The sequence below is a fragment of the Panthera tigris genome, chromosome D1, assembly GCF_018350195.1.
Source record: "Panthera tigris isolate Pti1 chromosome D1, P.tigris_Pti1_mat1.1, whole genome shotgun sequence".
Taxonomy (NCBI): Eukaryota; Metazoa; Chordata; class Mammalia; order Carnivora; family Felidae; genus Panthera; species Panthera tigris.
Genome location: NC_056669.1, coordinates 79453366 through 79478008, shown reverse-complemented (window position 1 = coordinate 79478008; position 24643 = coordinate 79453366). Strand labels below are relative to the sequence as shown.

The 24643-nt window shown below is 36.6% G+C and overlaps 2 pseudogenes; both read left to right on the top strand.

Moving 5' to 3' along the window:
* The first annotated feature begins 7864 nt into the window (after positions 1 to 7864).
* On the top strand, positions 7865 to 8324 carry LOC102964998 (annotated as a pseudogene).
* Positions 8325 to 9213: 889 nt separating this feature from the next.
* LOC102964699 overlaps positions 9214 to 24643 on the top strand; it is a 60369-nt pseudogene continuing 44939 nt past the window's right edge.

The window sequence follows — 24643 nt, the reverse complement described above, 5'->3', positions numbered from 1 at the left end:
TGGGGAGTAGCAGAGAGAGAGGGGGACAGAGGATCTGAAGTGACTCCACACTGACAACAGAAAGCTCGATGTGGGGCTCAAACTCATGAATGATGAGATCATGAAATGAGCCTACGTCTGGCACTTAACCAAATGAGCCACCCAGGTGTCCAATAGGATATTGCTGAGGAACCTAATAAGCATGAAATTGGAGTCTCCAAAATAGGGGGGAAACAAAGGAGGATGGAAGAAAACATTTTATGAAATATTTGTTGAAAATGTTTCCAAACCTGATTAAAACTATAAATTCACAGATCATCACCCAAGACAAACTCAGTTAAAATCTCAACAGGGTTTGATTTGGAACTTTACCAACTGAGTATAAAATGTGTGGTGAAGTGCAAAGGACCCACAATAAAACAAATTTTAAAAAAAGAAAGAATGGAGGAATTACACTGCTGTTTTCAAAATTTTAATGAAGAAAATAGCAATAGATCTCTGTAATAAGCCAGACCAGAAAAAGACAAATACTGCATGGCATCACTTATGTATGGAATCTAAAAAAAAAAAAGATCCAACTAATCAAAATAGAGAGTAGGATTATGGTTGACAGAGACAGGAGAGTGGAGAAATAGGAAGAGATTGGGAAAGGGTACAAGCTTTCAGTTATAAGATAGACAAGTTCTGATGCTCTCATGTGTAACAGAGGTGACCATAGTCATACATAGTGTTGTGTACTTGAGTACTTAAAACTTGAGTTTAAGTATTTTCACCAAAATAAAAATAAATAAATAAATAAAAAGAAACTGTGATGGATGTGCTAATTAATTATTAAAATCATTTAAATATATGTGCATATATATGTGTATATACACATACATATATATTTGAAATGTATATACTTTACTTGTTTTGATCATTAAAAGTTTTTACTTACATGAAAAAAAAATTATCTCTGTGTAGATTGTGAAGAACAAGAATTGTGAGTAATTCAAAAATACACTCTTGGCATTATCTGAAAAAAGAAGTATCTAGCCCAGATGAAAATAGAGGCGGTTTTCTTCATAATCAGGCAGATTTTGAACCCTTTGCAGACTATCATATAAGGTAGATAGAGGATAGATGTTGTATGAAACATATACAACCTGGGGAGCCTGAGTGGCTCAGTTGGTTAAGCATTTGACTTCAGCTCAGGTCATGATCTTGCGGTTCTTGGATTCGAACCCCATGTCGGGCTCTGTGCTGACAGCTCAGAGCCCGGAGCCTGTTTCAAGATTCTGTGTCTCCCTCTCTCTTTCTCTGTCCCTCCCTACTCACGCTCTGTCTCTCTCTGCCTCTCAAAGATAAATAAACATTAAAATAATATATAAACAACTTAATAATAAATTTTAATCAGCTTAAATATTTCCAAGAAGGATATCACCCGTGACCCTAAATCATTAAACTGAAATAGCCTCCTAATTATAATTGGCAAATTAACTGTGATATGTCAGTGTCCAAGCACTGGTTGAAACTATGAATACATGGGGATTTCTGTAACTGGGCAGCCCATGTGTGTTTTGGGAGGGGCGAAGAGAGGAGTGGATGGGATGGTATAATGGTATAATCTATAGAAACTGTTTTTGTAGCTCATTTTAAGAACTTCTTTGAAATTCAGGCTTATATAACTACATTTTATTCCCTTCCTGTCATTCATGATTCTCCAGTTCCTAATTTTATACTTTAAATTTGTTTTCACCTATTTTATTGAATATATTTCTTTGGAAGTCTCAAATTCTTTAGTATATGAAATAGTCACAAGAAGATATAGGGAGAAGGGTAATAAACTAAAATAACACCTTTGAATATTACAAAAGGGAAGATATTCTAAAGATCACAGACTACCACATAGAAACGCAAAAAAGAAAAGAAAAAAACAGCCTTAATGAAAGAGGACAAAAGTAAAAAGTAGGTGGTTATTTTCATAAACCTCTGACAAATTATCTCAAAGTTTTTCAGTAGCTGCATCAGCAGAGCTCATTTAAGCTCAAAGAAATATCACAGAACTATACAGATTCAAGGTAAGAATGGCCTCTGGGGCCACATAGTCCATTTTATATGTGTGGGTGTTTTGGGTTTTTGTTTGTTTGTTTGTTTTGTTTTTTAATTTGGGAGGGGGGAGGAAAGAGAAGGAAAGAGAGAGAATCCCAAGCAGGCTCAACGCTCAGTGCAGAGCCAGTCTTGGGACTCAATCCCATGACCCTGGGATCATGACCTGAACTAAAATCAAGAGTCAGATGCTCAACTGACTGAGCCATCTGGACACCCCTATTTCTTTATGGTTTGAACATTGTGTTCTACTTGCATCACCAATATTTGCCCATCTGTTTTTAAATGTCAAATAATATGAACAGGCTAAAAAAATGGTCATCATAGAACACAATCAGCAGTTCACCAAGGTAAAGCTTCAACCAGGGCTTGCTCTCTGAAGAATCCATATATATTTTCTGCATAATAATGTACATTACTGAAGCACCCCAAAAGTGAATTAGAAGTGCTGCTCACATAAATGTCTAGTTGCCTTCATAAAAAAGAGTAAAATTTGTATCCAAGTTTTAAAAAATATTTAGATAGTCACTAAGAAATATAGCTTACTTTTGGCAAATTAAGAGAGATATACTATGCACATTTTTTATTATTTCTAATGTGTTTTTTCAAATATTAATGATTTTTTTTCTAAATCTTGCTGGATGATGAAGATTGTGCCCTAACTAAATACCTTCATATACCAAAAACATTCTAAAAATGAGCATTGTCATTCTACTAGAAGATGGTCCACATACCATATTGTCTCTGAAGATCATTCCTTGGTCTGCTCTACTTGACATAATACTTTTTTCCTTTATTTTCTTCTAGCTTAATACGTACAGTGAAGGAACCTGAATTCTGGAGTCAACTCAGTTCTCAAGCTCTTCGCTTAGGGTCACATAGCCTCTGTAAACTACATACTACCAATGAGATAAAATTTTATTTGTTAGAAATGTGTTTAGGTACAAGTAACAAAACTTAACTAAACAGCTACTTAAACAAATATTGGTGTATTTTTCTCACCAGAAATCCTTACAATTGTTGGTTCAACTATTCCGTATTGCAAGGAGGAATACAACCTCTTCCACTGCTTCTTCTCTGTAATCTGTAGTGAAAGGGAGCTTTTCCTCAGGTTTGTTCTTTCTTAGTCATAAAATGGCTGCTGCAGCTCCATATTTCACATCAGCATTCGAGGTACCAGCTAAGGCTCTGCCCCCTTATCAGAAAACAAAAATTTCAAGACTCCAACTAACTCCCACTAGCAGATTTTCAGTCAGATTTCACTTCAAGAGAGGCTGCAAGATTAGGGAGCATGTTTGACATTAGCATAGAACATTCATTCATAAGGAGGGGGGAAGTGAATACTGTGTATATTCAGTACATGTATATATGTATATGTACTGTGTACATGTATAGAGCACAATAGCACTTACTTTACAGAGTTATTCTGATTCTTATGTGAGAATGTAATTATCTGTCACAAACTGAGTATTAAATGATTAGTGTCATGATATCAGCTATAGTCATTTACTCGGTTTAATCTATCATATTATATTCTTCTTGAGAGTAGGAACTGTATTTAATTCATATGTATATTTGGATACTTCACACTATTTAGAACAATGAAAATGAAACCAATATTTTGATAATTATAGCTTTTTACCTAAAAATATTTTTTCTTTTTTCCCTTTTCTGTCTTTTAACTTATAAAGCATCATTAACACTTTTTGTAAAATTTATAAATAATCTGTAACCTTTGTGAGGCTTTAGGGGTATTAGCATTGGGGGTATTCTTATCTCAGTTAACCCTTCAGATTATAAGTATTTTGTCTATTTTTTTGTCTGTTTGTTTATTTTTAAGACAAAAGAGTTGTCCAGGTGTGTCTTATGATCTGGCAGATGTTAAATTTGACATTTTGAAACAAAATTTGCTTAATTGGATTATCCCATTTTACATCAACTTTATTTATAAGAAGACAAAGATTTTAGTTTCTTCCTGGCCTCATAGAAAGTCTATTTGACTTATTAATTTCTCCAAACATGTTCTTTCTCTGATCACCAAAATAAATAAATAAATAAATAAATAAATAAATAAATAAATAAATAAAATGTATGCATGACACAGAAGGTGAGGAGTTAATTACAAGAAAAAGTAACATTTTTGTTGATACCTGACAGGTGACTAAAAGCTACATTTAAAAAAATATTTCAAGAACAAATCAAAGGAGGGAATATTAACAAAGTAAATGCAGAGAATGAAGGGAATTTTTGAAGAGAAAGAACGGGCAAAATAAGTTAAGTCAATGAAGCACACCCAACATCGTCAGAACCTTCCAAGAATTCTGGGTGCATGAATTGTACTATACACTGTATCAATGCCTACAGAGACCTTTATTTATCTCAAAATAAATGAAAATGGTTAAAGAGTTAAGTTTAATTATTTTGAGCGAGCGAGAACAGGAGAGGAGCAAAGAGCAAGGCAGAGAGAGAGAATCCCAAGTAAGCTCCACACTATCAGTGCAGAGCCCAATGCAGGGCTTTATCTCACAAACTGTGAGATCATGACCCAAACCGAAACCAAGAGTCAGATGCTTAACCAACTGAGCCACCCAGGTGCCTGGAGAATGGTTAGAAAACTTAACATCCCTTCCCATTTTGATCAGTGAAACTGATTAGTACGTCACCTATAAGAACATAGACAGTTTTAAATTTATTTTACGGCAGAGAGGAGGCATTCAATGAAAAATATTGAATGCACTAATAAAATTTAAATGTAAAAAATCTAAGTAAAACAGAGAAAAACTCCTACCTCTACAGAACTGTGGAATTTATTTTTCAGTCCTTGAATTATGCACACCCGAACAAATATGTCAAAGGCTTAAACGCTGTTATGTGCAAACTTCCCCATCTACGGGAATTTTTCCAAATATAGTTAGTGATACAACTATATCTTTCCAGAGATCACATTCTCCATATTTGCTTTTCTCTAAGCTTAGGTAATCACCAGTAATTATCATAGATCTAGGTAGGATTCTGATACACACAAAAGGTAATTAAAATGCTAACTAGTAAACGAATGGCAAATATTATAAAGGTAGAAACTTAATACAAGGGGCTCAAATCCCCATGTCTTAAAAAAGTGATCTTCATGTTTATCAATTCAGAATTAGCATTATGAGAAGTACATGAGATTTTAGGTAATTACTGAGTTAAAACTTTTCACCCTTGGTTGGGACTATACAGATCATTTAAATTGAACCCAAACCCTATCTACTTCATTAAACACTTAAAACTTGTGTCACATCTCTGAAAAATGAACACATAGCTTCTGCCCAAAAACTATGCTTGAGAGATTTAATAATGGTCCAAATCGCTATTTTTAAAAAGTTTAAATCTGTCCGTCTTTGGAAAGATTTGATTGTTAGAGTCCAGGTTTTAAAGACTATAGAAGGCAAAATCCAAAATCCCATGACCTAATTTTGAGTTTGTTATACATCCCATTCTGCCTCTCTAGATATTTCTTTTTCATCAGAGAATTTAATCGTTTAATCAAACTGCTCTTAAAATCCTTTAGTTCTATGATGTTCTATACAAAATGAAGAAAACTAAAAGCTGAGAAAGAAACTCTTGAAAACTGAGAGTTTTATTGACCTACGAAGAAATCCACATCTTAAAAATAGTATTTAATAAAAACTTCAACACTGGCATTTGTAGACCTTTAAATCTCTGGAAACAAGCTTCAAACACAATTTACGTAGAGTTTTATTTGATTTTATAAGTAACCCCTTTCCATATTTGCTCGTTTTAATCTTAATTGATCATGAATTATCCCCAACCATCTGGGTAAGAGCCCAGGACATGCAGAGGCAATCAATAAACACAAATTAGTAAACTAGTGGTACGTATAAAGCTGGGAGTCTATTACTGAAAAAAGATTCCAAATTCCCCATGGACCTTAACATCCTGACTCAGCAGATTTTACAGATTGACTGAATTACAGAATCTCATAAACACAAGGAAACTTAGTTATTATCCACTCATGATGAAAGGCTTAAAGCCTGCTTCTATCCTCCCTGCGTAAGGCATAACCCAGTCTTTACATAAGCACTCAACATCTGTACTACAGATATTAGATGCTGGCTGGTGAAAATGGGCTATATGGCAAAGTGCATATTAAGGGCCAGTGGAGGGTAAAGGGCTTAGGAGCAGTAGAACCAGGGAATGTTTTAATTAAATTTCCCTCAGGGGTGCCTGGGTGGCTCAGTTGGTTAAGTGTCTGACTTCAGCTCAGGTCATGATCTCATGGTTTGTGAGTTTGAGCCCCGTGTCCTTGGGCTCTGTGCTGACAGCTCAGAGCCTGGACCCTGCTTCAGATTCTGTGACCCTTTCTGTCTCTGCCCCTCCCCAACTCATGCTCTGTATCTCTCTCTGTCTCTCAAAAATAAATAAATGTAAAAAAACACATTAAATTTCCCTCAGAGGTATAGATTTTCAACTCATGCCACAGCAACTAATTTCTCTCTCTTTATTCAAGAAAATAACCTACAAATTCTTTATACTTTTAAAGAATGGCTTTCAATTACCAATATTCATTTAAATATATATCATATATAAAACATTCTAGATAATTCATTGTGTGGTATGAGAGAGCAATAGATCATTTTAGCTATTGGCATTAGTTTCATATCCATAGAAAAATAAGTTTTGAAATTAAATTGAATCCTAAAAGTAGTATAAAAGATGCTGTATCAACTTGTGATTTTATTAAGAAACTATTTTACAAGTATTAAAGGAAAGCCACTTAGAGAGACTTGCTGAACCAAGAAATTATTCAGTATTCCCTAAACACACTTATATAGACAGAAATCCCACGTATATTTTGAGAATTACACATAATCACATAAATGGGAACTTGAAATATTATATACCAAATTGCTAATTAAAGCAGTTATTATAGATACTAAAAATATACAGTATTCATGGACTTTTATTTAGCGTAAAAGTTCTAGCAGATTTTTTTCCCCCAATAACAGGCCCCTGGGTCTTTATTAGATGAGTAGTGATTAGAAAGAATTAAAAGACAGAGTGTTATATATAGTGAGTGGGTCTAACATAAGTGATTTGAGTCCTAGTGAAGAGGGAAGTGATCATGGGGATAGGAAATAAATACAGCAAGACATATATGCTGACAAATTCCTGAATTTGATGTAAAATAAGAATCCACAGAATAAGATTATAAATAAAAATATTAAAAAATTGTAAATAAAATAATGCAAATTACAAAAAATAAATAAATCCAACACATAATCCATTAAAAATCACAGTGATACTTCAGTAAATACAAGACAAAACTATTCTTAAAAGCAATCAGAAAATAAATGGAGGCTGTTTTCAAAGGAGCAACAGGTAGAATTGTAGACGATTTTATAACATAATCAAGGGGTCTGATAGTATTTTTATAATGCTTAAAGAAAAGATCTACCTACATAGAATTTCATACTTAGTGAAAATGTCATTCAGAAACAAAATAGATGTTTAGAAAACAAAATATACAGATATCTTGAAATTAGCAAACCTGCACCAAGTTAGATACTAAATAATATTCCTCCAGTGAAGGAACATGATGTCAGGTGTAAATTCAGAGATACAGAAAACAACAACAAACAGGGAAGAGATCCTAAGTATATGGGTCGGTTAATCTAAATGACTGTTGACTATATACAATGTTACTAGTAGTATCTAGTAGTGTTTAAGTAATATGGATTGGGTCAGAGTCCAAGTGGGAGCCAGCACGGAGGGGGTTCAGCGCGAGGTCGCCATGGCGTAGCTGCAGCAGCTCCAGATGCAGGAGGCAGCGGACTCCGTGGTGAAGAGTCTGGAGAGAAAGCCACCCGGAAGATGCAGACCTCATGTTCCGGCGCAGTGCCAACTGTTGTGGGAACAGCCGGGCGTCCATGCATCAGGCGCAACAGTGCATGGAGCGCTGCCACGCGTCCCTGGCTTCAGCCCAGGCACTGGTGATCAGTGAGTTGGACAAGTTCCAGGGCTTCCTGGCCAGGTGTACCGTGTACTGAAATGACAAAGCCAAAGCTTCAATAGATGCGGGAAGTAAAGACCTTCGGGTGAAACAGCAGCTGCAGAGTTGTGTGACCAGGTGCGTGGATGACCACATGCAGGTCATCCTGACCATGACCAAGAAGATGAGGAGTCTCTCCTGTCCATTGGGAGATAGAAGTCTTTGCAATTGGCCATCGGGCGGATGGCAGGAATCGATTTAAAAAGAGAAATGGGAGTTTTGGTCTTTTAAGTGAAATTTATGAAGAAATTAAGGATGGCAGCAATTTGAGGCGTCTGTCGCTTGCCTCTGGACACTGGTTCCTTTATGTTTCAACCCTAAAAAGTGAAATGGAGGGGCGCCTGGGTGGCTCAGTCGGTTAAGCGGCCAACTTGGGCTCAGATCACGATCTCGCGGTCCGTGAGTTCCAGCCCCGCGTCGGGCTCTGTGCTGGCAGCTCAGAGCCTGGAGCCTGTTTCAGATTCTGTGTCTCCCTCTCTCTCTGCCCCTCCCCTGTTCATGCTCTGTCTCTCTCTGTCTCAAAAATAAATAAACGTTAAAAAAAAAGTGAAATGGAAAAAAACTGGTGCTGAAATTTGGATCGGAGGGCGGAAGAGTTTTTGATAGCCTAAATTTCACGTATCTGTCCTACCTCTAAGGATCTCCCTTGTATCAAGCCGGAGCCCCCCCAAGGTACTAGATTCTTCTTAGTGCACGGGTACCAACAGGCTGGTAGGTTTCTCTAACCTGCCTATGATCTGGTGGAGTGTGAGCAGAGGTGCTGCTGTGTGTTGCCAACCAAATCATTTTCCATGAGGTGCAAAACAGAATCTACAAGGTCACTAATTCAGGTAATTTTTAGAAAGGGGGTTTCTGGGCCTTTGTTTTGCTTTGTTTTGTTTTATATACAAGGGCATGAAGTTGATTTAAGATGTAGAGTTGAGAGAGGGAGTTTAGGACTTTCAACAGTTCCTTGTGGATGTCTGTTTCTGGCTATCATCAAGACGTCGATATTCATTTCTTGAAATACACATCACATCTTTTAGCTAGGAAACCCTGCAAAATCGCCACTGGGAATGGGAAGCAGACCTTCCCTCTCACTGGCTGCCATGATGGACCCTGAGGCTATCTGCGACAGGACAGTCTCACAGCGACACTCTCCATCGAAGGGAAAGGGGGGTTTGCTTGCACCGTATACTGGTATCCAGGAATGAACATTGAAGGAGGAGCTGTTACTTTCTTAATTAACGGAGTTATTAAGCACTGGATTTGGAAAAACCTGGTTTTCATAGAATAGAATGAAAGGAGAGCCTAAACTCAGTATTGCTTATTTAGCTCCCTGAAATCAAAGAGCACTATTGAGACAATCCCTTGGCGACAGGAAGGTCAAAAGAGAAAAAGTAAGCAACTCAGGGATGAGCTGTGATTCACTTAAAACACAAGAGGGGCAACCCCCACTCTACCAAATACCACATTTGCCTGGGACCTTTGCAGCAAGCAGTGTTCCTGCCCCAATTCTAGTACCTTATCATTTTGATAAGGACCATGTTGTCTTTTTACCAACTGTTGATAAATGATAATATATTTATTATTATTACATTTACATATTATTACCAACTGTTGAAATGATAATATAGCCTGCATTTGGTGTTTCAAGACTGTGATTATTTTCCTACTGGTTTAGTTATAAATAAAAAATTTTGATTTAGTTTTTCCTCCTAAATAAATAGTAAATAAATAAATAAATAAATAAAATGGATGTTATAAAATTACATCAAAAATAGCATGTATTTTAGGAATTGGATAAATAAAGTTCTTTTCCTTATTCAGGAAGAGGGGGTAGGTATCACTTAACATTAGAGTTTCATAAGATAATGATAGACATTTGAAACTGTAGGCAGCCCTGAGCCAAAGTTATAAATGAGTGTATAATATATGAATGAATATAGAGAAAACAAAATTTTGTAAAGTGATTAACCAGAAAGAATGCAAGTGAAGGGAGAAAGGTAGGACAAATAGAAAACATATAGGTAGATGGTAGATTTAAACCCAAACATATCAGTGATTAAATTTAAATCATCTAAATTCTCTTATGAAAAGTGAAGACTGTTAGATGCATTAAAAAACACCATACCGATTGTTATTATTATTATTACTGTACCAGAGAGTGAAAGGTTTTGTTTTGAAAAAAAATTTTTTAATGTTTATTTATTTTTGAGAGAGAGAGAGAGAGCAGGAGCAGGGAAGGGGCAGAGAGAGAGGGAGACACAGAATCCGAAGCAGGCTCTAGGCTCCACGCTGTCAGCACAGAGCCCGACGCGGGGCTCGAACCCACAAACAGCGAAATCATGACCTGAGCCGAAGTCGGCCGCTTCACCGACTGACTCCCTGAAAAGGTTTTGTTTTGTTTTGCTTTTTTGCTTCAAGTTTTTATTTATTTTTTATTGTTTTATTGTTTTATTTATTTTTACAAGAGAAGGAGAGGCAGAGCGTGAGTGGAGAAGGAGAGACAGACACAGTATCTGAAGCAGGCTCTGGGCTCTGAGTTGTCAGCACAGAGCCCAATGTGGGGCTTGAATTCAGAAGTCATGAGATCATGACCTGAGCCAAAGTCCAACATTTAACCAACTAACCCACCCAGGCACCCCTCAAGTTTTTATTTAAATTCTCGTAAGCTAACAGATAGCGTAATATTGGTTTCAGGAGAATTCAGTGATTCATTATTTATATATAACACCCAGTGCTCATCACATGTACCCTCCTTAATGTCCATCACCTATCTAGCCCATGCCCCCACCCACCTCCCCTCCATCAACCCTCAGTTATCTGTACTTAAGAACCTTTTATAGTTTGCCTCCCTCTCTTTTTTTCCTTTGTTTTTTAAATTCCACATACGAGTGAAATCATATGGTATTTGTCCTTCTCTAACTTATTTCACTGAGCACAATACACTGTCTCTATCCACGTTGTTGCAAATGACAAGATTTCATTCTTTTTGATGGCTGAATAATATACCATCGTCTATACACACCACATCTTCTTTATCCGTCGATCAGTGGATGGACATTTGGGCTCTTTCCATAATTTGGCTATTGTTGATAGTGCTGCTATAAACATCGGGGTGCATGTATCCCTTTGAATCCATATTTTTGTATCCTTTGGATAAATACCGAGTGCAATTGCTGGGTCGAACACTGTATAGATTAAAAGAGATGTGGGGCACCTGGGTGGCTCAGTCAGTTGAGCGTCGGACTTCGGCTCAGGTCATGATCTCGCGGTCTGTGAGTTCGAGCCCCGCATCAGGCTCTGTGCTGGCAGCTCAGAGCCTGGAGCCTGCTTTCGATTCTGTGTCTCCCTCTCTCTCTGCCCCTCCCCTGCTCATGCTCTGTCTCTCTCTGTCAAAAATAAATAAACATTAAAAAAAATTAAAAAAAAAAAAAAAGAGATGCTTCCAGCTAAAATACAAGGATAAAGAAAGGCTGAGAAAGAAAGAATAAAAATTATATATCATGCAAATGTTTATATATTGTATGTACTATATTAATGTAAGATAAAATAGACCTTCATTACTAAAGATAAAGAGAACATTTTATAATATTGAAAGCGTTGACTACACCAGGGATATAAAACAATTTTAAATAGTATCCCTAAATTTGTGAAATCTAAATGAAAGCAAAGTGGCAGATTTTTATATTCAAGAACAGAGAATTCTGAGTCATTTTATCTACGCCTGCATTTGTTACCTTCCTGACCTTGGTGGATCTCATTTTTGGTTGTTTGTTTCTTATCTGTCAAATGGGGACAACACTTATCTCATTAGGAAGTCATAATAATTAAATGAAAATGTGAAAGCATCTAATAATCTAATATTGCACAGGAGATAGTGTAGAAGTAAACTTTTCACAGCATGAAATAGATTTTTTAAACCGAAAACGTAAGGAGTGCATTTTGGTTGTTGATCTTGGAGAGAGATCAAGACTGAGAAGCCAGGGAGCTGGACTGTTGTCTTGGCTTTGCCTTTGCCTTGCCTGGTTGGAACATAAAATACCACACTGGGTCAGCCAATCTGCTCAAAGAGCTTCAGGCTCCCCATTGTTAAATGACGCTTACACTTGGGAATCATTACCTTCTAGTGCTGCCTCCTTCCTGCTATCTCCAGCTGAAAATGCTACAGAGATTAAATGAGGGCGTCTCAGTACAGAAAGACATGCATTGCTTTTACTTGCCTTACAAGTTGTCCTGTTCCCTGCTACAACCAGTGGTTCCCCAGGCAAGCCTGTATGTGACACATCATGTGAAGGCAGTCCACACCACACTATGGGAGTCTCCTATCAGCCCTTCAAGCTCACTGTTTCTTTAGCGAGAATAACTTCCTATTGATGGATTATTTTATTACCACTAGGTTTGACTTTTCTGAATTGTTTTCACTTGACTCTTTGTGATGATAAAGGCAGAAGATAAACACCTGCCAGGACATCTCTCTCTAGAGAATTTTCCCTGTTTTTAGAGGTCTGAATTTCCCTCAATCATGGTCAATTATGTTTGGGTTATATCTAAGTATTATGTCAATGCTCTTGACTTCCTTCTTATTTATAGGGTTAATATTACAGAGAAGTGAAAGAATAGAAAATGATTAGAATAATTAGAAGACACATTTCTTTAATCATTAATATTTTGGTTTGTTTGCTTCTTTTAATGCATGTTATCACAGTGTTGCATCACTGAAACACATTCTAAATTAAAATTCTTTATATGCTGTTAAAAAATTAATGTTCATATAGAATGACTATTACTTTCTTTAGGAAAAACAGTGGACTGGACAAAGATACTGTAAGCCTTACATAAATTGTAATCCTTATATACAAAGATATGTATATACACACACAATAGTTTTAAAGTTGTAATTATTATTTTTTTGGTTGTAATTATTTTTAAATGGAGATTCTGAATAAGCTTATTTAAATCTTAAAAGTGGTAATACAAAACATCTGATGCATATGTGTGCACGTGACCTTTTGCTGGAATGCTGTTTCAAAGTCATCACAACTGGAGCAGTCAAAGCTGAATAATTACTGAGTCCAGGAAGCCACAGGGCATTAAGGTGACTGTCAGATTCTGAGATATTTTGGGATAGCTTTAATTATATAATGAATAAAATTTGCATACTTTTCTGTAACTTGTTAATAAAATTACAAAGAAATTAGCCTCTGGTATTCTCAGACATATGAAAGCAAATTCAGTGTTAATTTAAAGCCAGAAAATGCTTCCAAAATGCTTCATGGCCACACTACAAAATATTGTACGGAATTTTCTTCATTCATTAAAAAAAATAAGTATTCCGTTGTATAAAAATAATGTAAATAATATTCATGCATGAAGCATCTATAGTGGACATTCCTGAAGAAGGCTTACTCATGTTTCCTTTCTGCTTTTGCCTCCCTGCCGTGACCATTTCATCCTCAACTTCACATTTGCATGTGGTATTCATAACTATATTATTAATTGATATGAACACACATAGAGCAACTGTTCAACGTTTAAACTACTGTCTTGTCAATTCTGATGCAGTTAGATGGCCAAGATTATAAAAAGAAAAATAATAACTGCTTTCATCATACATGGCAGTGAGTCAAACTTCTTAGTTGTATACCATGTTGGCAATTAGATGGATTCTCTCTTGTGAATATGCATGCATTCTCTCCCTGAAAAAGAGGTAGCAGTATATACACATAGCACCACTTAAACCCATACATTTCCTGACCCTCCACGCAGCCATGGTCCCAAGTTTAGTAATCGCTGCTCTATGGGGGATATGTATGTTTCTATTATTTTAGCAGAAGACTAGACATCCAGTTTATTTAAAAGACATAGCAATATGTTCTATGTTGTGTGCTCCAGAGTCTAATAATTAGATGGAGATTAGGTATAAGATGTTTAGTACATGCTTATCCTACAAAGAGTATGGAAACAGGATCAAACAGAAGAAGTTGAACTGTGATACAGACTCAGTCAACCAAGTAAGGCTCTCTGGAGTGAATATTGCCTGTTAGGCTTACCCTGAATCAGTCTAAAATTGCTGGGATTTTATGCTTCTGTCTCTCAATCACTATAGACAAGTTGCCCTGAAAAGTACATGATGTCAAATGAAGTGACTCTCTCCTGATGAGAATGATCCTGAGGAACTGACACTTAGATTGTCTGCTTCTTACCATCCCCACCACTGGACAAATACTTTCTTGAAGAGGGATTAAGGTCAGTATACTCTTTGTGCCATTGAGATCCACTTCTCTCTGTACATTTGAATAGCCGACTCTCCAGTGTTCTGGAGGGCCTCTCTTCCTGAGGGAAAATAGAAAAATTCTATAAGTACTGCTATACCTCTCACTAGACTCGTTCTTGGTGCTTTAATTGACATTCGTCTTCTCCCTCCATCTTTTATTCTCTATCCTATTCTTTGCAAAGTCAACTATTACCTCCAGTTTCTTATCCCTGAGAGAACTAAAGCCCTATTCACCATGTCTTTCCTAGCCTGGGGTGATTGCATCTGTTCATTTATGGTCAAATTTGACATACAGGAACCAAAAGAGAGCTGAGTCTCACATGTATTCCTTCTTGCCTTATTGTAAAATTGCAGCCCTGCCTCCTCCTGAGTATTGTGATCAATTCTTCTTGCTAAAAAATAATTCCTCTTCTGGCCTGTTACTCCTTTGATACAAAATGTCAAGGTAACAGCCACACCTTGTAATTCAAGTGAATACTTGTTATATCATGTAGAAAAATTCTTCTCCCATTAAGGAATGGAACATGTAGCATTACAGAAACTAACGTTGCAGGGATGGGAAGTACAGTATTCCCAAATGGCTCATCGAGAATTTTGGAACGTGGGGCACTACTTCTTAAACCTATTGGTTCCAGGATCTATATATTCTCCCTATTGCAGAAATAATGATATATAAAGGTCTTTGATTTAATATATATGTGCAACCTGTGCAGTGTCAACCCATACTTATAAAGTACTGCCTCTGAGCTAAGTGGTTCAGCTAAGACTATAATAGACTATTGCAATGTTTTATCTGGTCAACTGATTTTGGGTGATGCAACATGTGCTGTGATATGACCAATGGATTCCATGATCCTGGGCATTCTCACATATCTCCTTTGCTTCAAAATGCCCGCCTGGCCTGATGTAGTATTGTATGGGATCTCAGGCTAGTGGATCAAACACTCAATAAACCCTCAGATATTAGTGCTGCCTAAAAGCCCATGAGCAATTATATCTACTCCTGGAAGAAGACAAAAACAAAACTTTTGATCATTCATAACTGGTAGAGGACCTATGTGATCAACTTGATACCAAGAGACTAATTAGTCACATCAAAGAAAAGTTCCATATCAGAGTTTCAACACTGGCCTCTGTGGGCTGGCTGGTTAGGTATTTGACAATATGAATAACTAAATTAGACTTGGTAGTAACACTCTATGCTGTTAGGCTAATGTATAACTGTAATCTCTACCATTTTGTCGAAATGGTCCATTTTGCTATTGTGCTGTTAATGGATTGGCCACTGATAGTATGGTTGATGTCTCTCAGTCAGACAACTGTGTCTACTAGGATATTTTATGCCTCATTAATGGTAGATTGTCTCTGATGGGAGTTACCATATGACACAAATATCTTTACACTTTATGCTTATATCCATATATCTGTCCACATGCCAATTCTCTATACTTTCTGGTCCATGACTTACGAGTCTTTTTGCTTAGCCCCCTGACCAGCCAGGCAAGCCATTTGCCAATCTTATGAGTGGGCTTGGACTCTAAACTTGGGTCGGTTCTCTTTCCACATAAGGTAGATAGATGTACTGACTTTTGGGCTGAATTTTCTTTACTACAGTCTTTCAAGGCCACTCATTGTGTACATATATTTTCACTCATGTATAGAGAGTTGACTTATCCATAAAATGAGCTCAGGCTTTTTTCCCCTCCAGGTGGATCTCACATAAATTATAGGCATAGATTTATGAAGCACATTGATAAAGAAGCAGTGAGCCCCATGGGGTTCTGGGCTAACCTGCTCATGTCATTTGTTGGAATCCTCTGGTCTCATTCATGCTCAGTCATAAATGTATCACTTCTATCACACAGTGGTTTGTTGCCCAGCTACAAAAACTTATGATATGGTAAGTCTAAGATGATGTAGCTTACGATGGATAGTTCTGGACACATGGCCAAGATCTAGAGTTATGTCTCTATAAGGGTGTTATAGTATGTCAGGAGCTATTTTCCACAAGGTACATTATCCTTTGCACATTAATTCTAATCCATATGACACCTGCCAGCTTGTATTATCAGTACAAGTACTACGATTACTAGTACATTGCTAGGAGGGTTGCTCACGCCTCATGCTGGACATACCACAGATTATTTTCATATTCTTAGCCACACTCAAAGCTGGTAACCTTATATTTCACACAGCATAAGGGCCAGAATCATATCCCAGCATGTAGAATATGTTTCCCACACAACCTGAAAAACACTCTTGAGACACTGGTTTCCTTCTTTTTGGTAGAAGTTGCAAAATACAATACTACAAATGATACTTAAATGTCTCATTTGTATGGATGTCTTGACAAGCATCTGAGCTTCGGGCTTAAAAAAAAAATATTAGTAGGGTTTATTTCCTAACTTCATGAGTACTTGAGTCTCATTAAGGCCTTCAGCTCAGTAGTAATATTCTGCTTATCTGGTCAGATGAACATAGTATTAACAATGTAATGAATTAATGTGATATGTTGCTGAATATCCAAACTACTCTCAACTTTCAAAGTATCTTGTGAGAGAGGGTAAGAGAATCATGATAGCCAAGAGGAAAAGTAAATGTATATTGCTGTCCATTTCATGAGAAAACATTCTGTTTCTCATTATTTATTTGGATAGAAAAAAAAATAATTTTCCATATCAATGACTATATACCATAAACTTGAACTCATGTTAGTATGTCCTAGCAGAGATACTATATCTTGTAAGGATGTTGCAAGTGGAGCTACTATTTGATTGAACTTGGAATATTCTACATTTATCTTCCAGTATTACTCTGGTTTCTGCAGGAGCCTGACTGGGAAATTAAGAGAAGACATGACGGGGCCACCACACCTGGATCTTTCGGATCTTGAACAGCAATACAAATCTCTGTCATGTTCCCAGAGATGCAATTTTGCATGTGATTTCCTATCTTGGTTGTAGTGTATGTGGGGTGGGGGAGAAAGTGTTAATTTCTGAGACTTCTACTTGGTCTTCCCTTTTAGGATAATTGTGATCCCACAGAAAGAGAATCCAATGTTTTGGTTTCATTATCTACCAAATATGTTAAACCCAATGACACATTCTAGGATCGATTGGATCCTAGAATCAATCAATGACCGATTGGACTTACAAACCTAGTAAGCTCATTGCAAGCCACAGCTTTTCTAGGATGCCATTTGTGACCTGACTCCCATGTCATCCCATTTTAATGGAGAGGCCATCATGACACACTGGTCTCTTGGTTTCAAATTCAATTCATACCCTGTGTTCAAAGATCCTGAAAATACCTAAGTATTTCCCTTTCCCCATTGTGCAATGGACTGAAAAATGGCCTAGGTCCCTTTGGGGAAGAACTGGGAGAAGCATTGCATACACTTGCTGTGGTGTTGCCAGTTCCTACCTCCTACGCAAAAAGACATCACTTCTGTCATCAGATTATGGGTATAAAAACCATCTCAGGTCTGAATACTGGAAAAGAAATTACACTGATATCATTTTTATTGAGCTGACCACTATTAGGCTACCTGTCATTAATCCTTGATTTCTTCTGCAGGTACAATTGGAGGAGGAAACTTGATGTCTATTTATCAATTTTTGCTTCAGAATTCCGTGTCCATTTAACCTTGGTCATAATCTCTGGGTTGAGCCCCCCTTGGCTACCACTCTATGTTGGCCATTGTAACAATTGAAATCATCTGGCATCTGTGACTAAGTGCTACCACCTAGTCTCTATATATGGGGGAAATTGTTCTATCACCATAGTGTGCTTAATACCACAACTTGATCGATGAATGTGGGCTGCCTTGTGAAGGGCATGACCTTGGGCAAGATGGCTATCTGCATTTGAAGTCAATCTTGCAAATGCTGACAGATGATCCTCTTGATGAAAACTATGGGCAGGATATTTCCCTATCTTCCCAGATCACAACAGTTTCTTTTAAATGGAAGGATTTTTTTTAAATGTTTGTTTATTTTTGAGAAAGAGAAAGCACAAGCAGGGAGAGGCAGAAAGAAGAAAACAGAATCCGAAGCAGGCTCCAGGTCCTGATTTGTCAGCACAGAGCCCGACTCAGGACTCAAACTCATGAACCGCAAGATCATGACTTGAGCTAAGTCAGATGCTCAACCAACAAAGCTACCCAGGAGGGCCCATTAAATGGAAGGATTCTAAGACCAAATAATACTTTTAGTCTTACTAAAATGATTGTCTTGTGGCAATTTAGAGATGTGTTCAATTTAACATCTTATTGAAATAGCTCTAAATTCATATAGAAATGAAATAACTTTGTCAGACATTGCAGGAAGTGCTAGGAATACAGTCATGAAAGAACAAACCCAGTCTTTCTTTCCATGAACTTTGAATTCTAGTGGTAGCCAAAGGAAATATATATTGGAAAGAAAATTAAGTATGTAGATAAGTAAGTACAGTAAACAAAACAAAGGAATATGAAATGACTTTAGATCGATTTACCAGATCAAGTGTTCCAAAGGTATATTTTTGGATAAAAGTGTTGGTCATGAAAAATAAAAGCAGAAGGCTATTCCAGACACAAGAAACAGCAGATACAAAGGTGATAAGAGGGACACAAGTCTGGGGCATTTGATTAACGGAAAGTAAGGTGATGTGACAGGCTACAGTGAGCATAGCATTACATAGCTCCCAATGAGGTTAGAGATGGAAGCAGCTGCCAGATCATAGAGAATGTCATGTGTCGCCAAAAAGTATTTACTGTCTTAGAAATTTGACGAGGTAACAGAATAGATTGTTTTGCAGTGGAAGCAATACAAAAGTACAGAAACAAGAAAATAGAATAGGTGGAGGCATCTAGTCACCATAGAAAGGTGAATATGTAGACAACATTGAGAACGAAAGGTACAATGAATGAGAAGGCGTGTACCACATAAAGGAGAGAGCTAGTAGTGAATCTATAAATCTACACCATGTCCTTCAATATCTGGAGTCCCAATTCTAATTTTAATGTGTTTTTTTTTAATCAGGATAAATCTAGGCTTTCCCATTATAATGTTAATAAATGTGTAGAGAAGTTAGGGTCCAATCCAGGAGGGAGAATGCCAACATTTAGGGAGGCAGCACAGAAGAGGAAGAATCAACAAGAAAGATGGAAAATATAGTCAGAGAGATAGGAATAAAACTGGAAGAATATATTATTATAGAAGCCAAGAGAAAAAAAAATTCTTTGAAACCAAAAAGACCTAAATTAAAAGTATAAATTCTTAAAATACTCAAATAAGGAGGAAAACATCTAAAATTACCCAGGGAGTCTCCTGTAGAAGATAAGAATTTGATGGAAGATACTGAAGGAGGGAATTTATACCATAGCCAGAATGCTGAACCTCTTCAGCATCCAACTAGCAAGAAAGGACCATGGATTATTAAAATGCAGTGAAAAGAACTTAAATATGCATCCTAAAATTAATGTATTGTCTGGCATGTGAGTGGATGGAGTCAGTGGAAAAGAGAGCATCAAATATTTAATGGCCACGAGCTCTATGCCAGGCATTTTTCTTAGCATAGGGAGTAAAAACACAGGATCCAGAACCAATCTGCCTGATTCAAAGCGCAAGTCTGTCAATAACTGCTGTGTGATCGTGGATAATTTAAATATTCTCTCAATTTCCTTATTATAAATTGGGGACAAAACAATATTCACTACACTGAGATGTTGTGAGGTTCTAATGTGTACTATAAGGAGCTCATACATGTTATTATCACTATATTATTTAATCTTTATAGTAAATCTCCAAGATGAGGAGTACCATCTCCATTTTGATGATGAGGTGAAGGAAGCTCAGGACAGTGACTTTTGAAAGATCTACTGCTGATATATGGTAAGACAAATATTCAGGTCTGGGTCTTATTACAAAACTTGAATTTTCCTATTCTTATTGTCAGTCTAAGAAGAAAGACAGCATATATCCAAGCCATACTGACACAGGAGATGTACACAATGTCAATGAGACTTAGACGTTAACAAATATTTCATCCAAGGAAGGCTACCAAGAATTTCTCTAGAAAGCAGTTCCGATACAGTCAAATGAAATACTTTCTAAGCAGCTACCATGTGCACACCTATATTGAAGCTTGGGTCAAGATGATACAAGGCAATAACTAAATGTGGCCCCTAATGATTAAAATACAAAGAAAAGCTGAAGTGTAGAGAAGAGTTGTTCACTTCCAGTGACATCATTGTGATAAATTCATTGTAATCCAAAATTTGTCCCACAGCCCTTCAAAATTTGGAAATAAATTTTTTATAGCATCTCAAGGGTAGTACTCGTTCTCAGGGGGAAAGTAGTCTAGGTCTAAAAAACATATAAAGAACATCCATGATTCTTTAGGAAAACTTCCCTAAAAAATTAAATGCTTTTGAGTTACCAGACTCCAAAGACCAGGTTCTAAAGTCTCAATGTCATAGAAAAGACCACTGAATTTGAGAGAAAGGAAGCAGGCAGAGTTTATTAGAGATAGCTTGTCAACGGGGAGCTGACAAGAAAGAGGAATGTCGTTCTCTGATGGGGTAGCGTGCCAGGCTTAAAAAAGCACTTTTCCAAAGGGTGAGAGGCTGGGAGTGGGGAAGCATCCTTCAGTGCCCTGGTCATTATTTTGTGGTCTTTACTTTCCAGTGGGCACAAGACAATCACAGGATCCCTTTCTTCATGGTTGATATTCTTTTAGGGCTCCTGGAAAATAGAAATACTTGTGCAAACAGGCTTTAAATTGTTACTTCTAATTTTGCCAGACAACCATTACTCCCTGTTGGCTGTTATCTCTGCTTTGTTCTCTGTCCCAAAAGAAGGTATTTGTCTCTAAATATATGGAAACTTTTAACCCTTGCCTGAGATCTGCAGCTTTACAGAAATTAAGTCTCTTGTTTTCCCTATACTGTCTCATTTGTACCAAATGCCTGCTTTGCAATAAAAAAAAGAAAGGGAGAGAAAATGTTAGTGTTGCCAATTTTAGATAATCCTCCAGCCATGCCCATTCTTTAATGGCAAGAAGTTCTTTCAAGCTTTACCGAAGAGGTGGATAGCTAACTAGATTGCTTATATTTTTGTCTTGTGTTTATATTTTATATATCAGAACATTTTAAGACAAAATTATCTTGTGATGAGGGAGGTCAGGCATAAGCAAATAAATTAACCTTGCTTGTGTTTCCATCTCAGGCATTGAAGAACTTAGAGCAATTCATGTGCTGACGCTGGATCTAAAGTGTCTCACCATCACAAGAGACACCATGCACCTGGGGCGGCTCCCTTTCAGGATAGTTGGAAGATGTGTTATGAAGAATTTCCTTTAGAAACTCAACAATATATAATACCTAAATAATTATCATTAAGAGAACATAGAGAATTTTCTACCTTTGTAAAAAGAGAAGTATCAGAAATCATATTCCTTTAATGACATTTGGTTGAGAATTAAGTACAGAGAGAAAGCAAAGCAAAAAATACATACATACATAAAAGCATACATTAGCCATTAATTATTCACAAAAATTTAATGATCTTTTTTTGCTAAAGGCAAGAACCACTGTAGAAATGTTGACTTAATTTTAAAAATAGCAGTCTGATATCATCTCATAAAATGACTGTTTCTTCCCAGGTAGCAGAAGTATATAGACATATATCCATGCTTCATCAACCATTATGAAAATCAAGCATGCGTGCACACACACACACACACACACACACGCACACACACATACACACACCACATTGTTTTCATCCCAGCCACAAAAATTAAAGAGCCAGTCAGTTTTTCAAGTCTGAATATTTTCATTTTGGGTGCTTGGTGTGTGCTCATAAGGGGCAGAAACGTACTAAGTATTATGCAAAATCGTCTGCAGTTCAAATGTATTACATTACTTCTCATAAGGAGGAAATATGATAAATTCTACAGAGACCCAGAGTCAGACTGGTTCTTTCTGAAACAGATGATGAAATGAAACATGGTATTATTTGAATTTGCAATACATATAAATCCATAATAAAATCCAGCTGTGGGGAGCCTGGGTGGCTCAGTCAGTTGAGTGTCTGACTTCAGCCAAAGTCATGATCTGGTTTGTGAGATCAGGCCCCATATTGGGCTGCATGCTGACAGTGGGGAGCCCACTTCAGATTCTTTCTCTCTGACCCTCCTATTCTCTCTCTCTCTCTCTCTCTCAAAAATAAATAAACATAAAAAAATAAAACCCTAGCTGTGAAAAAGCATACTTTTATCCTGAACTGTTTTTCAACTGTTCTTAGGTCTCAACTACATAACAATTTCCTGAAGAAATCAGATTTCAATCAGTGGCCAGAAAGAAAAAAAAATCATGAGGTGTATCAATAAGGTATATCAAAGTATATCAGAAGTCTTAAAGGCTACTTTTGGATTTCATAAAAATTATTTTCAGGGTTTCTAAAATTATAAATAGGTTACATGACATGAACTTATTTTTGAAACCATTTTCCTACTTCACTGGCCCTGTTGATTGGGAAATAGAATGAAGATGAATTAGATATTCTTTACGTTCTTTTTTTAAGGGATTAGTTACATTTTCTTCTAATATTCATGGGTCTAGTTACATTAAATGGCCTTTTTGTTTGGGGGATGCAAATTGCTGTCTTTGCATCTCCAAGGGAGGCATCAATAAGAAACTTTGCAAAACAAGACACACTCTGGAAAACTCAAAACACTATTAAAGTTATGTGTTAACCAAATTTAAATCACAAGAAAATAACATTCATTTGAAAATGTTTCTACTAGTTTCCAGGATTGAAATATCCCAATACATTTGATTTTTATGACATCCTTAAGAAATAAGTGACTACAACCCAAAACAAGTAACATCAGCTTCTTTTCTCCTCTGACTTTGTAGTATAATGGATGAGAGAGCTGTATTGACAGTGATTGCAGTCATGAATTGTAAAGATGCTTTATATGTAATACACCCCAGGAGGATTTTGTCCAATCACACTAGGATGAGCAGTTAATAGGAAAAAATGGTTAAATCAGAGAACCATGATCAGATACAGATCAGATCAGAACCCTCTGGGAGGAAATTAAGAAAATGATCCCATTTGTAAAAGCAACAAAAAGGATAAAATACTTGAGAATAAACTTAAAGGAGGCAAAAGACCTGTACGCTGAAAACTACAAAGCATTGCTTCAAGAATTAAGGAAAACACAAACAAATGGAAAGACATTTCTTGTTCATGGATTGGAAGATTTAATATTGTTAAAATATTCACCCCACCCAAAGCAATCTACAGATTCAGTGCAATCCCTAGCCAAATCCCAATAGCATTTTGAAGAAATAGAAAAACAATCTTAGCATTCATATGGAGCTACAAAGGACCTCAAATAGTCAAAACCACATTTTGAAAAAAGAGAAAAACCAAAGGCCTCATACTTCCTGACTTCAAGACATATTACAAAGCCACAGTTATCAAATGAATATTGTACTAGCATAAAAACTAACATCATGGACCAATAGAACAGAGTAGAAGGCCCAGAAATAAATCCCTGCACATAAAAAGTCATATAATCTTCACAAGAGTGCCAACAACACAAAATGGGGAAAAAATAGTCTCTTCAAAAACTGGTGCTGGGAAAACTGGATATTCACGGGCAAAAGAATGAAATGAGAACCTTATTTATCACCGTACAAAAAAGAAAGCAACTCAAAATGGCTTCAGAACTTAAATGTAAGACCTAAAATTATAAATTCTTAGCAGAAAGCATGGAGAGAAATCTTCATGACACTGATCATGGCAATAACTTCTTGGGTATGGTACCAAAAGCGCATTCAACCAAAACAGAAATAGGCAAGTGGGAGTGCCTCAAGCTGAAGTTTTTCTACACATCAAAGGAAATAATCAACAGAGTAAAGGGGGAACCTATGGAATAAGAAAAATTTTGCAAGCCATTTATATTATACTGGGTTAGTATTCAAAATATATGAAGAACTCATGCAACTCAATATTAAGAAACAACCCAATTTTTTAAATGGACAAAGAAATTGAGTAGACATTTTTCTAAAGAAGATATACAAATGGTCAACAAGTATATAAAAACATGCTCATATCACTAATCATCAGTGATTAGTGATACACAATGAAATATGACCCCACACAATGAATTATCACACTGGCCATTATCAAACACAGACATACACAAAGAAAAAATTTTTAAATGTTAGTAAGAATGTATAGACATTGGAACTTTGTGCACTATTA